Here is a 12872-nt window from a genome sequence, read left to right on the forward strand (position 1 = left end):
AGAGTCTGCCAGCTAGCGAGAGAGAATTTGAAAACCAGCCAGATAAGAATGAAGACATATTTTGATAGACGTGCTCGGCCTAGGACATTCGCAGTGGGGCAAAAGGTGTTGGTATTTTTCCCTAGCCAAAATAATCCCTTGCAATCTCGTTTTTCTGGACCCTATGTTATTGAATCTCGAGTGACTGATCTAACATATATAATCAAAACACCAGATAGATGCAAGAAAACACAACTCTGTCATGTAAACATGCTAAAACCTTATTATGAGAGAGATTCAGTTGTGGCCTTGGTGGATGGTGTAAAGGTCGTTTCTAGAATGCCTGATGTTGATGTTGAGGAAGGCCAATTTAGACCAAATATTGTTCCATCGAAACTAAAAAACCAAAATATCCTGGAGAACCTTGAAACAAAGTTGGACCATTTACAAGTTTCACAAAAACAACAGATGAGAGAATTAATTTTAAAATTTAAAAATCTGTTCCCAGATGTTCCAAACAGAACATCGATAATTACCCATGATGTTGATGTTGGGGATGCAAAACCAATCAAACAACACCCATATCGAATGAATGTGGAAAAAAGTAAACTTGTTGATCAGGAAATAAAATACATGTTGGAAAATGATATTATTAGACATTCTACTTCAAATTGGAGTTCGCCCTGTGTTATTGTACCTAAACCTGATGGAACTGTTAGATTTTGCACAGATTACAGGAAAGTGAATGCTGTAACAAAGTCAGATGCTTACGCTATTCCTAGGGTGGATGATTGCATAGACAGAGTGGGAATGGCAAAATTTCTTACAAAGATTGACCTATTAAAAGGGTACTGGTGTGTTCCATTAACAGATAGAGGAAGGGAGATTTCAGCCTTTGTAACCCCTTCTGGATTGTATGAATACAATGTTTTGCCATTTGGAATGAAAAATGCTCCGGCAACATTTCAAAGAATGATTAATTCAGTGATTCATGGGTTAAAACATACAGATGCCTACATTGACGACTTAGTGACTGGGAATGATACATGGGAGGATCACATCTCTGCGTTAGAAAGGTTGTTTGAAAGACTTTCCAAGGCTAACCTTACAGTTAACTTGGCTAAAAGTGAATTTGGCCATGCCACTGTGACGTATCTTGGTTATGTTGTAGGTCAAGGCAAGCAAGCTCCTGTTCAGGCAAAAGTTCAAGCAATATCTGAGTTCCCTATTCCCACAGGTACGAGGACCGTTAGAAGATTTTTGGGAATGGTTGGATATTATCGAAAATTTTGTAAAAATTTTGCTGATATTGCTCTTCCCCTAACTAATCTTCTGAAGAAGGGAGTAAAGTTTGTTTGGACAGATTCTTGTCAAGAAGCATTTGAGAAGCTGAAAGCCATTTTATGCTACCATCCTGTGCTCAGAACACCTGACTTTGAAAAGCCATTTTCATTAGCAGTAGATGCCAGTGATGAAGCTGCAGGAGCTGTGTTGTTGCAGAAGGGTGACCTTGATGATATTGACCATCCTGTAGCTTACTTTTCAAAGAAATTTAATGAGCATCAAAAGAATTATTCCACCATAGAGAAAGAATTACTGTCACTTGTTTTAGCCTTGCAACATTTCAGTGTATATGTTTGCACCGCTCAGAAACCATTGACTGTGTATACAGATCATAACCCATTGGTGTTTCTGAGCCGAGTCAAAAACAAGAACAGAAGGCTGTTAAACTGGAGTTTAATTTTGCAAGAGTTTGATCTCATGATAACTCACATTAAAGGCAAAGATAATGTGATTGCTGATTGTCTTTCTCGATGTTAAATGGGAAACATATATCTGTACTAATCTGATAGTCTGTAGTTGTATAGCGTGATAATTATTAACATTACTAACTATGCGCGGTTAAAATTTTCTTGGGAAATTTTTTTTTTAGGTGGGAGGTGTTACCGACTCAGTGAAAGTCCCTTTAAGATAGAGAGTGTGTGTGTATGTGTGTGTGGGGCGTGCTTACGTCAATAGAAGATAAAGGACGTAATGACGTTGTTGAAGAAGAACGTTGAAGAAGTTAAGAAGAAGGAGAGAGAGAGAGAAGGGAGAGAGACACCAGCCTGCTTGTTTTCTCTATCGATGGATGAGAAACAATAACTGTGTTTGCCACTGAAATCCATGTATAGAAGTTGGAAGTAATCCGGTGGAGTTCACTTTGTTGCTGACCTGTAGAAGGAAACAGGTATTTGTGTGTGGACGACCACGGTTCGGATGCTTTTCGGGGTGAGGAAGTCACTACCGAGTAAACACTGAAGTGTCGTTTGGGTTCCATCGTGGAACATTTGGATTTCGTATGTACTCTCTCTATGTTTTTCTACATCTACATCTTATCTTCAGACAACGGTGGTTGTTGAAGAAGCCCTTGCTCATGTTTCACCTTATGGCTTGCGGAACTGAACTTTAAGAACCATTCAGGAACTGGGAGTTTTGGACTTTGTCACACACACACACGACGAGTTTAGTTTTGGGGTTAATGTTCGAGGTTTAACATTTTTGAATTCTAACATACTAACATTTTTACTTTTATTTTACGTATTATCATAAGTAGTGATTAATAAAATAGTTTTTAACACTGAATCATGCTCAGTGTGTTTCTTTTGTTGCTGGTTTGTGACAGTGTCAACTCTTTGTGAGCTGGCTTCGGCACATCCTTTCATTGCATTTATCACAATCATTTTACTCTCTTAAATCTCAATGCTGAGACTAAAAGAATCACTAACAACATTCTCTGTAACTACAACACTATATTCTGGATTGTTTAATTACCGATGGAATGATCTGTCTGGATGGCACACAAAAGCTTTTCACTGTATCTTGGTACATGTGACAATAATAAACCAATGCCAATAGGAAATAAAGGAGAGAAAGTATTTCGCAGAGTTCACTCAAAATTCAGTTCACATTCAGCATTTCTGTGAACATCTACCTACCACAGCTCTTGGGGAATGTGCTCTCCATCTGTGAAAGGAATCAGATCAAGATTAACACATTTTATTCATCAGACAACAACAGATCTCTGGGAGCCCCCTGTTAATACCACTGGAACTGTCTGACTCCCAGTGGGCAACCAACCCTTTCCACTGAGATCCTAACAGATTTACATTACAACACTGGAAAGATACTTCAGAGCCATTGTTCAAGAAATTCAGACCCAAAATTCTGTTCATATTAGGGATCCAGCCCAATAACTCAAATGAAAACTGAGGCCAGTTTTTTTGTTCTTGATTTTGTGAGGAAAATTGCTATGTCAGTTGCACAACATTAGCACTGCACTTCAAAGTAGTTATCATCTGGACAAGTAGATTAAGATTAAATTAGATTTCTTTATTAGTCACACGTACATCAAAACACACAGTGAAATGCAGCTTTTGCGTAGAGTGTTCTGGGTGCAGCCCACAAGTGTCGCCACGCTTCTGATGCCGACATAGCAACCCCACTACTTCCTAACACGTACGTCTTTGGAATGTAGGAGGAAACTGGAGCACCCGGAGGAAACCCACGCAGACACGGGGAGAATGTACAAACTCCTTACAGACGGTGGCAGGAATTGAACCCGGGTCACTGGCGCTGCAATAGCGTTACGCTAAATGCTACACTACCATGCCTGCCTACATGGATTGGAGAGGTTTTGAGGGCCATGGGCCAAGCACGAGCAGATGGGACTCACTCGCTGGGCAACACAGTCGGCGTGGACGAGTTGGGCCGAAGGGCCTGTTTCCACGCTGTATGACTCCAGTTGTATGTTAAGCTTTTGGATCTTTGAGCTCTGCAGACCTCTCCCCGACGACTGGAGTAGGTAACCATTTGTATACCCCTGTTTCAGCAGCTTCATTGTAGCTGCGACCTCACAGTGAACTGGTGCCATGTGAAAGGAGGCTGAGTGTTTCGATGGGAAGCAATTTGTCACAGCACGGAAACAGGCCCTTCGACCCAACTCATCCATGCTGACCCAAGTTGCCTACCTGAGTGAGTCCCATTTGGTCCATATCACTCTAAACCTTTCCTATCCATTTGCTGTCATTCTGCTTTGTCTAGTTCAGATTTTTCAGACTTTGGAGTGAGAATTGTTGCTGTAGATTACAACAGGATATTGACAGGATGCAGAGCTGGGCTGAGAAGTGGCAGGTGGAGTTCAACCCAGAAAGATGTGAAGTGATACATTTCATAAGATCAAATTTGAAGGCAGAATACAAGGTTAATGGCAGGACTCTATAGCGGTGTGGAAGAACAGAGGGATCTTGGGGTCCACGTCCATAGATCCCTCAAGGTTGCCACACAGGTCGATGAGGTTGTTAAGAAGGCTTATGGTGTGTTGGCCTTCATTAGTTGGGGTATTGAGTTCAAGAGCCGCGAGGTCACGTTGCAGCTCTGTAGAACTCTGGTTAGACCACACTTGGAGTATTGTGTTCAGTTTTTCCCACGTCATTATGGGAAGGATGTGGAAGCTTTAGAGAAGGTGCAGAGGAGATTTACCAGGATGCTGCCTGGATTGGAGAGCATGTCTTGTGAGGATAGGTTGAGTGAGCTCGGGCTTTTCTCTTTGAAGAGGAGGAGGATGAGAGGTGACTTGATAGAGGTGTACAAGATGATAAGAGGCAGAGATCGAGTGGACAGTCAGAGACTTTCCCAGGGTGACAATGGCTAACACGAGGGGGCATAATTTTAAGGTGATTGGAGGAAGGTATAAGGGTGATGTCAAGGGTAAGTTATTTTAGACAGAGTGGTGAGTGCGTGAAACGCACTGCCGGCAGAGGTTGTGGGGGTTGGTACATTAGGGACATTTAAGAGACTCTTAGATAGACGCATGATTGACAGAGAAATGGGGGGGCTATGTGGGAGGGAAGAGTTAGATCGATATTAAAGCAGGATAAAATTTGGCACAACATTGTAGACCGAAGGGCCTGTACTGTGCTGTAATGTTCTATGTTCTACAAAACCACAGTTTCTGATTTTGCAGACAACTCAACTTTCTGGAAGACACCAGTAGGCATCTGATGGGTAAATGAACTTTTACTTTAGATAAGTGAATGACACGATGGTTAGGAAATCAAGAGATTAGACATTATGTGGAAAATAAGTTTGGAAGTGGAAAGAAGTAGCAAACAGATCTGGAACAGGAATACCTAACAAACAATAACTGGAGTTTCTTTCCAGAAGGATGGATTAGATCAGTTTATTGTCATGTACTCCAGGTTGTAATGAAATTGCTTGTTCGCATGAAGCTTACAGAGTAAACAGTAAACGTGGTAAATGCAACAATAAATACAGCAGTGAGAGCAAAACAACAGAATGAACAGTCCAGCACTGGAACAGGCCCTTCAGCCCAGACTGCTGTGCCGAACTAATTAAACTAGTCATTAAGTACCTAACTAAACGACTCCCTTCTGCGTACACGATGTCCATATCTCTCCATTCTCTGCACATTCATGTGTTCATCTAAGGGCCTCTTAAACACCTCCCTCATATCTTCCTTCACCACCATCCTGGCAGCGCATTCCATGCACCCACCACTCTCTGTATAAAAGAACTTGCCCCCCTCATCTCCTTTGAAATTTCCCCCTCTCACCTTAAATATGTAGCCTCGTGCCAGACGTATCAACCCTGGGAAAAAGATACTGGCTGTCTATCTGTACCTCTCATCGTCTTAAAATCTTCTATCACATCTCCCCTCAGCCTTCGCTGCTCCAGAGAAAACAACCCAGGTTTGTCCAACCTCTGCTCACAGGACAGGGCCTCTAATCCAGAGAGCACCCTGGTGGACCTGGTCTACACCCTCCCCAAAGCCTCCACATCCGATAATGGGGTGACCAGAATTGAATGCAGAGGTCCAGATACAGCCGAACTCAATGCCTCGACTAATGAAGACAACCATACCATACGCCTTCTTTACCGCCCTATCAACTTGTGTCGCCACTTTGAGGGAGCTATGGACTTGGACTCCAAGATCCCTCTGCATATCAACACTGTTAAGGGTCCTGACATTAACTGTACTGTCTCTTTACATTTGATCTCCCAAAGTGCAACACTTCACATTTGGCCGTGTTGAACTCCATCGGCCATTTCTCCACCCATATCTGCAACTGATCTGTATCCCGCTGTATCCTTTACCAGTCTTCTACACTATCCACACCACCACTAACCTTCAGGTCATCTGCAAACTTACTAACCCACCCAGGTACATTTTCATCCAGGACATTTATATACATCACAAACAGCAGAGGTCCCAGTACGGATCCCTGAGGAACACCACTATCACAGACCTCCAGCTAGAATAAGCACAATCAACTACTTTCCTCTGTCTTCTATGAGCAAGCCAGTTCTGAATCCAAACAGCCAAGTCACGGCGGATCCCATTTTCTGGAATGAGCTTCCCATGAGGGACCTTGTCAAACGCCTTACTAAAATCCATGTAGACAACATCCACAGCTCAACATTCATCAATCACCCTCATCACCTCCAAAAACTCAGTCAAGTAAGGCACGACTTGCCCTGCACAAAGTCATGCTGACTGTCCCTAATTAGGCCATAGTTTTCCAAATGCTCAGAAATCCTATCCCTAAGAATTATCTCCAATAGCTTCCCTACCACTGATGTGAGACTCACCAGTCTATAGTTACAGGATTATCCCCATTTCCCTTCTTGAACAACAGAACAACATAAGCTACTCGCCAGACCTCCGGGACCTTGCCTGTGGCTGAAGAGAACACAACGATCTTGGTCAAGGCCCCAGCGATCTCTCCTCTTGCCTCTCAATCTGGGGGGTACATCCCATCCGCTCTACCAGCTGAGCTATCGAAGGAAAGCCAGAAGCAAGCAAATCCCCGTAAACTCTTGGCACTCCAGATCATTGGCCATCCATTTTTCAACACACAACTCCCGCGGCAGCTAATGCCCGTTGCTTCTGCATCTCAATCGACTTCCACCTCTTAGCATTTGCACCAAATCCAGCGACAGTCATGCAAAAAGAGGAGATGACTTCAAGCTCGTAGAAGTACACCGATCAGCGGTAGGGAACACCTAAGCAAACCAGCAGAAATCGGCTCAGAGACCTGACAGAATGGCGCAAGACGTCTCAGGATTCATGCATGGCCTGCAACTGAGAGTTGGGACTTCAGATTCTAGCACTCCCAGCTGGTATTTACCTAAAAGCGCCGAAACTCTACTGCCTTGTCCAGGCTGCAAACTCCGACATCAAGAAAGTTATGTTTCTGCCATTGTGCTCAGCTGTCACACTGTATACTTGCCGTTGAGCTGACAATTCTGTCCTCTTCTTGCTTGCAGACCAATCAAAGGTGAGACAGGGGCTACTACTTCAGCAGCATGCTTGAAGAAATAGCGCTCTGGAAAGCTACCTTGTGCTTGGATAGACTTGGGTATCCTGTGATTTCATGTGAGTGCATTCCTTCCGCTGACTTGCCTCAGCCCTGATCTGAGCAGCACTATCCCACCCGCTCGCACAGTGATACGGCAATTGGTGCTTCACCGATTAAAACAAGAGCCGCTCCTTCGAGCCGGAGTCGAACCAGCGACCTAAGGATGACTACACTTCCACTACAGTCCTCCGCTCTACCAGCTGAGCTATCGAAGGAAAGCCAGAAATAAGATTCTCCGCGTACACTCTTTGCTCTCCAAATCTTCGACCTTCCGTCCATGCTATCTGTCCACCTCCAGCAGCACGCTGACACTTGCAGCTCCAGACTCCTGCAAAAGGCTCGGGCCAGTGGCGCAATGGAGAACGCGTCTGACTACGGATCAGAAGATTGTAGGTTCGACTCCTACCTGGTTCGTTGTCTTGCTTTGATCAATCTTTTCAAGCCTTGCCCGCTGCCTTCTTGCCGCCTGCTGCCCGGTCAAATGCCTTCTCCACACTTACGCTTTTTAATCGCAGACGGACGGCTCAGATCGAAACTCACGCTTGATCTAAGTGGCAACTGGCTGGTCTGCGTCCATCGTTTCTCCGCTCAAACCACAGAGCCCCATCAGGTCTCAGCCTTTGCAGAAACTGACAGGATTTGCTGTTCCTCCTCCCTCCAGCCCCTTCAACATATCGAGCAACACATCGAGCAAACTTTTGCCAAGCGGATGGCCCGACGTGCCTCTGATTCCAAAAGAGGAATGGAGAATGCGGGCATCGATCCCGCTACCTCTCGCATGCTAAGCGAGCGCTCTACCATTTGAGCTAATTCCCCACCACTTTTGCCTCTCTTACTCTTCTTCACTCTGCACCACAACCACCACTGCATGCCTGCAACCAAATGCATCAACATACACGCATTCCCCCAACAGAGCAGGCAATTATCCACAAAAATGAGCTCTCACACTTCCACCACAAATATTGCTGACACACTGCACAGCACACCATCTCCACCTTGTCCTCAGCAAATATGATCATTCAACACCGCTTTTCAACACAGAACTCCCGCGGCAGCTAATGCCCATTGCTTCTGCATCTCAATCGACTTCCACCTCTTAGCATTCGCACCAAATCTAGCTACAGTCATGCAAAAAGAGGAGATGACTTCAAGCTTGTAGAAGTACACAGATCAGCGGTAGGGAACACCTAAGCAGACCAGCAGAAATGGGCTCAGAGACCTGCCAGAATGCCACAAGACGTCTCAGGCTTCATGCATAGCCTGCAACTGCGAGCTGGGGCTTCAGATTCTAGCATTCCCTGCTGGTATTTACCTGCAAGCGCGGAAACTCGACTGCCTTGTCCAGGCTGCAAACTCCGACATCGTTGCTTCTGCATCTCAATCGACTTCCACCTCTTAGCATTCGCACCAAATCTAGCTACAGTCATGCAAAACGAGGAGATGACTTCAAGCTTGTAGAAGTACACAGATCAGCAGTAGGGAACACCTAAGCTGACAGGCAGAAAACGGCTCAGAGACCTGCCACAATGCCGCAAGACGTCTCAGGCTTCATGCATGCCCTGCAACTGCTAGCTCGGGCTTCAGAGTACAGCACTCCCTGCTGGTATTTACCAGCAGGCGCAGAAACTCGACTGCCTTCTCCAGGCTGCAAACTCCGACATCAAGAAAGTTATGCTTCAGCCATTGTGCTCAGTTGTCACACTGTATACTTGCCGTTGAGCTGACAATTCTGTCTTCTTCTTGCTTGCAGACCAGTCAAAGCTGAGACAGGTGCTACTGCTTCAGCAGCATGCTTGAAGAATTAGCGCTCTGGAATGCTACCTTGTGCTTGTATAGCCTTGGGTATCCTGTGATTTCATGTGAGTGCATTCCTTCCGCTGACTTGCCTCAGCCCTGATCTGAGCAGCACTATCCCACCCGCTCGCACTGTGATATGGCAATTGGTGCTTCACCGATTAAAACAAGAGCTGCTCCTTCGAGCCGGAGTCGAACCAGCGACCTAAGGATGACTACACTTCCACTACAGTCCTCCGCTCTACCAGCTGAGCTATCGAAGGAAAGCCAGAAGTAAGATTCTCCGAGTACACTCTTTGCTCTCCACATCTTCGACCTTCCGTCCATGCTATCTGTCCACCTCCAGCAGCACGCTGACACTTGCAGCTGCCGACTCCTGCAAAGGGCTCGGGCCAGTGGCGCAATGGAGAACGCGTCTGACTACGGATCAGAAGATTGCAGGTTTGACTCCTACCTGGTTCGTTGTCATTCTTTGCTCAATCTTTTCAAGCATTTTGTCACGAACCAGCAACAAAAGAAACACACTGAGCATGATTCAGTGTTAAAAACTATTTTATTAATCACTACTTATGATAATACGTAAAATAAAAGTAAAAATGTTAGTATGTTAGAATTCAAAAATGTTAAACCTCGAACGTTAACCCCAAAACTAAACTCGTCGTGTGTGTGTGTGTGTGTGTGACAAAGTCCCAAACTCCCTGTTCCGGATTGGTTCTTAAAGTTCAGTTCCGCAAGCCATAAGGTGAAACGTGAGCAAGGGCTTCTTCAACAACCACCGTTGTCTGAAGATAAGACGTAGACATAGAGAAACATAGAGAGAGTACATACGAAATCCAAATGTTCCACGATGGAACCCAAACGACACTTCAGTGTTTACTCGGTAGTGACTTCCTCACCCCGAAAAGCATCCGAACCGTGGTCGTCCACACACAAATACCTGTTTCCTTCTACAGGTCAGCAACAAAGTGAACTCCACCGGATTACTTCCAACTTCCATACATGGATTTCAGTGGCAAACACAGTTATTGTTTCTCATCCATCGATAGGCTGGTGTCTCTCTCCCTTCTCTCTCTCTCTCCTTCTTCTTCTGACCTCTTCAACAACGTCATTACGTCCTTTATCTTCTATTGACATAAGCACGCCCCACACACACATACACACACACTCTCTATCTTAAAGGGACTTTCACTGAGTCCGTAACACTTGCCTGCTGCCTTCTTGCCGCCTGCTGCCCGGTCAAATGCCTTCTCCGCACTTAGGATTCTTAATCGCAGACGGACTGCTCAGATCGACACTCACGCTTGATCTCAGTGGCAACTGCCTGGTCTGCGTCCATCGTTTCTCCGGTCAAACCACGTAGACCCAGCAGGTCTCAGCCTCTGCAGAAACTGACAGGATTTGCTGTTCCTCCTCCCTCCAGCACCTTCAACATATCGAGCAACATATCGAGCAAACTTTTGCCAAGCAGATGGCCCGACGTGCCTCTGATTCCATAAGAGGAATGGTGAATGCGAGCATCGATCCCGCTACCTCTCGCATGCTAAGCGAGCGCTCTACCATTTGAGCTAATTCCCCACCACTTTCGCCTCTCTTACTCTTCTTCACTCTGCACCACAACCACCACTGCATGCCTGCAACCAAATGCATCAACATACACGCATTCCCCCAACAAAGCAGGCAAGTATCCACAAAAATGAACTCACACTTCCACCACAACTATTGCTGACACACTGCACAACACACCATCTCCACCTTATCCTCAGCAAATATGATCATTCAACTCTGCTTTTCAACACACAACTCCCGCAGCAGCTAATGCCCATTGCTTCTGCATCTCAATCATCTTCCAGCTCTTAGCTTTCGCACCAAATCTAGCTGCAGTCATGCAAAAAGAGGAGATGACTTCAAGCATGTAGAAGTACACCGATCAGCGGTAGGGAACACCTAAGCAGACCAGCAGAAATGGGCTCAGAGACCTGCCAGAACGCCGCAAGACGTCTCAGGCTTCATGCATGGCCTGCAACTGCGAGCTGGGACTTCAGATTCTAGCACTCCCTGCTGGTATTTACCTGCGAGCGCAGAAACTCGAAACTTTGCCTGCAAGCACGGAAAGTCGACTGGGAACATTAGGGAGAAGGTTGAGAAGTAGGACCTCAAGGGTAGTATCCCAGGATTACTACCAGTGCCACGTGTCAATGATAGGAAGAAAATAAAGCTCTGGCAGATGAATGCGTGGCTGAGTCACTGGTGCAGTGGGCAGGACTTCAGATTTTTGGATAATTGGGACCATTTTTGGGGGAGGCATGACCTATTCGCTAAGGATGGGTTGCACCTAAACTCCAAAGTGTCCAATTTCCTGGCAGGTATGTTTAAATTAGTTGTAGGGGAGGGTTTAAACTGATCTGGCAGCGGGATGGAAACCAGGATGTTAGGTTACAAGATGCTAAGGTAAGGGAGGAAGTTTATAGAAACGAGTCCAGTGAGGATGGCAAGAAGGACAGGCAGGTGAGAAGTCAGGATAATTGGCTGAACAATAGAAGTACAACAAAATCAACAGCAGATACCGGACTAAACGTACTATATTTAACTGCATGCGGCATTAGGAATAAAGTAGATGACCTAGTGGCACAACTACAATAATAAATACGACATTGTGGCAATCACCGAGTCATGGCTTTATGATGGATGTGACTGGGAACTGAATGTCCATGGATACACAGTGTATAGGAAGGATAGGCGGGTAGGCAGAGGGGGAGGTGTGGCCATGATGGTTGGTAGTGATATAAAATCAATAGAAAGGAAGGACATTTGGTGAGAGGAGGTGGAATCCTTATGGGTGGAGCTAAGAAATAGTAAGGGTAAAAGGACGATAGTAGCAGTCAGATATAGGCCCCCGAATAGCGGTCAGGAAGTGGACGATAAGTTGCAGTTTGAGATAGAAAAAGCGTGCCAGAGTGACAATGCGAAGATAATTATGGGGGATTTTAACATGAAGGTGGACTGGGAAATCCAGCAAGGTGGTAGAACTCAGGAGAGTGAGTTTGTGGAATGTCTAAGGGACGTTTTTCTGGAGCAACTTGTTGAAGAGCCCACCAGGGGATCGGCTGTTTTGGATCGGGTGCTGTGTAATGAACCGGAGGTGATTAGGGAACTAAAGGTAAAGGAACCACTGGGAACCAGTGATCACAATATGATTGAGTTCAGTTTCAAGTTTGAGAAGGAGAAGCTGATAACTGGTGTATCGATATTTCAGTGCAACAAAGGAAATTACAGTGGTATGGGAGAGGAGTTGGCCCAAATTGATTCGAGGAGTAAGCTAGCTGGAGGCACGGCGGAGGAGAAATGGAAGGAATTTCTACAGGAAATAAGGAAAATTCAGGATAGATATATTCCAAGAAAAAAGGTTTTGAATGGAAAAAAGGCACAAATGTGGATAATGAGCGAGGTGAAGGCTAAAATAAAAGCAAAAGGGGCGGCGTACAAAGAAGCAAAAATTAGTGGGAAAAGACTGGGAAGTTTTTAAAAACCTGCAGAGAGAAACTAAGAAGGTCATTAGGAAAGAAAAGATGAATTATGAAAGAAAGTTGGCGGATAACATTCCAAAGGATACTAAGAGTTTTTTAAAAACATAACGAGTAAAAAAGAGACATGGGTTGACATAGGACCAATTGATAACGG

The 12872-nt window shown here is 45.1% G+C and overlaps 4 non-coding genes across 4 annotated transcripts; 1 reads left to right on the forward strand and 3 right to left on the reverse strand.

Annotated features, from left to right (window-relative positions):
* Positions 1–7529: 7529 nt before the first annotated feature.
* Positions 7530–7615, reverse strand: trnay-gua (transfer RNA tyrosine (anticodon GUA)). Its single transcript is given in 2 exon segments — positions 7530–7565; positions 7579–7615. It is a non-coding gene; the product is annotated as a tRNA-Tyr (tRNA).
* A 126-nt stretch (positions 7616–7741) lies between these two features.
* trnar-acg (transfer RNA arginine (anticodon ACG)) lies at positions 7742–7814 on the forward strand. Its single transcript has one exon. It is a non-coding gene; the product is annotated as a tRNA-Arg (tRNA).
* A 329-nt stretch (positions 7815–8143) lies between these two features.
* On the reverse strand, positions 8144–8216 carry trnaa-agc (transfer RNA alanine (anticodon AGC)). The gene has a single exon. It is a non-coding gene; the product is annotated as a tRNA-Ala (tRNA).
* A 1155-nt stretch (positions 8217–9371) lies between these two features.
* trnay-gua (transfer RNA tyrosine (anticodon GUA)) lies at positions 9372–9457 on the reverse strand. Its single transcript is given in 2 exon segments — positions 9372–9407; positions 9421–9457. It is a non-coding gene; the product is annotated as a tRNA-Tyr (tRNA).
* Between the last annotated feature and the right edge of the window lie 3415 nt (positions 9458–12872).

Source organism: Pristis pectinata, chromosome 2, assembly GCF_009764475.1.
Source record: "Pristis pectinata isolate sPriPec2 chromosome 2, sPriPec2.1.pri, whole genome shotgun sequence".
In the NCBI taxonomy this organism is placed as follows: Eukaryota; Metazoa; Chordata; class Chondrichthyes; order Rhinopristiformes; family Pristidae; genus Pristis; species Pristis pectinata.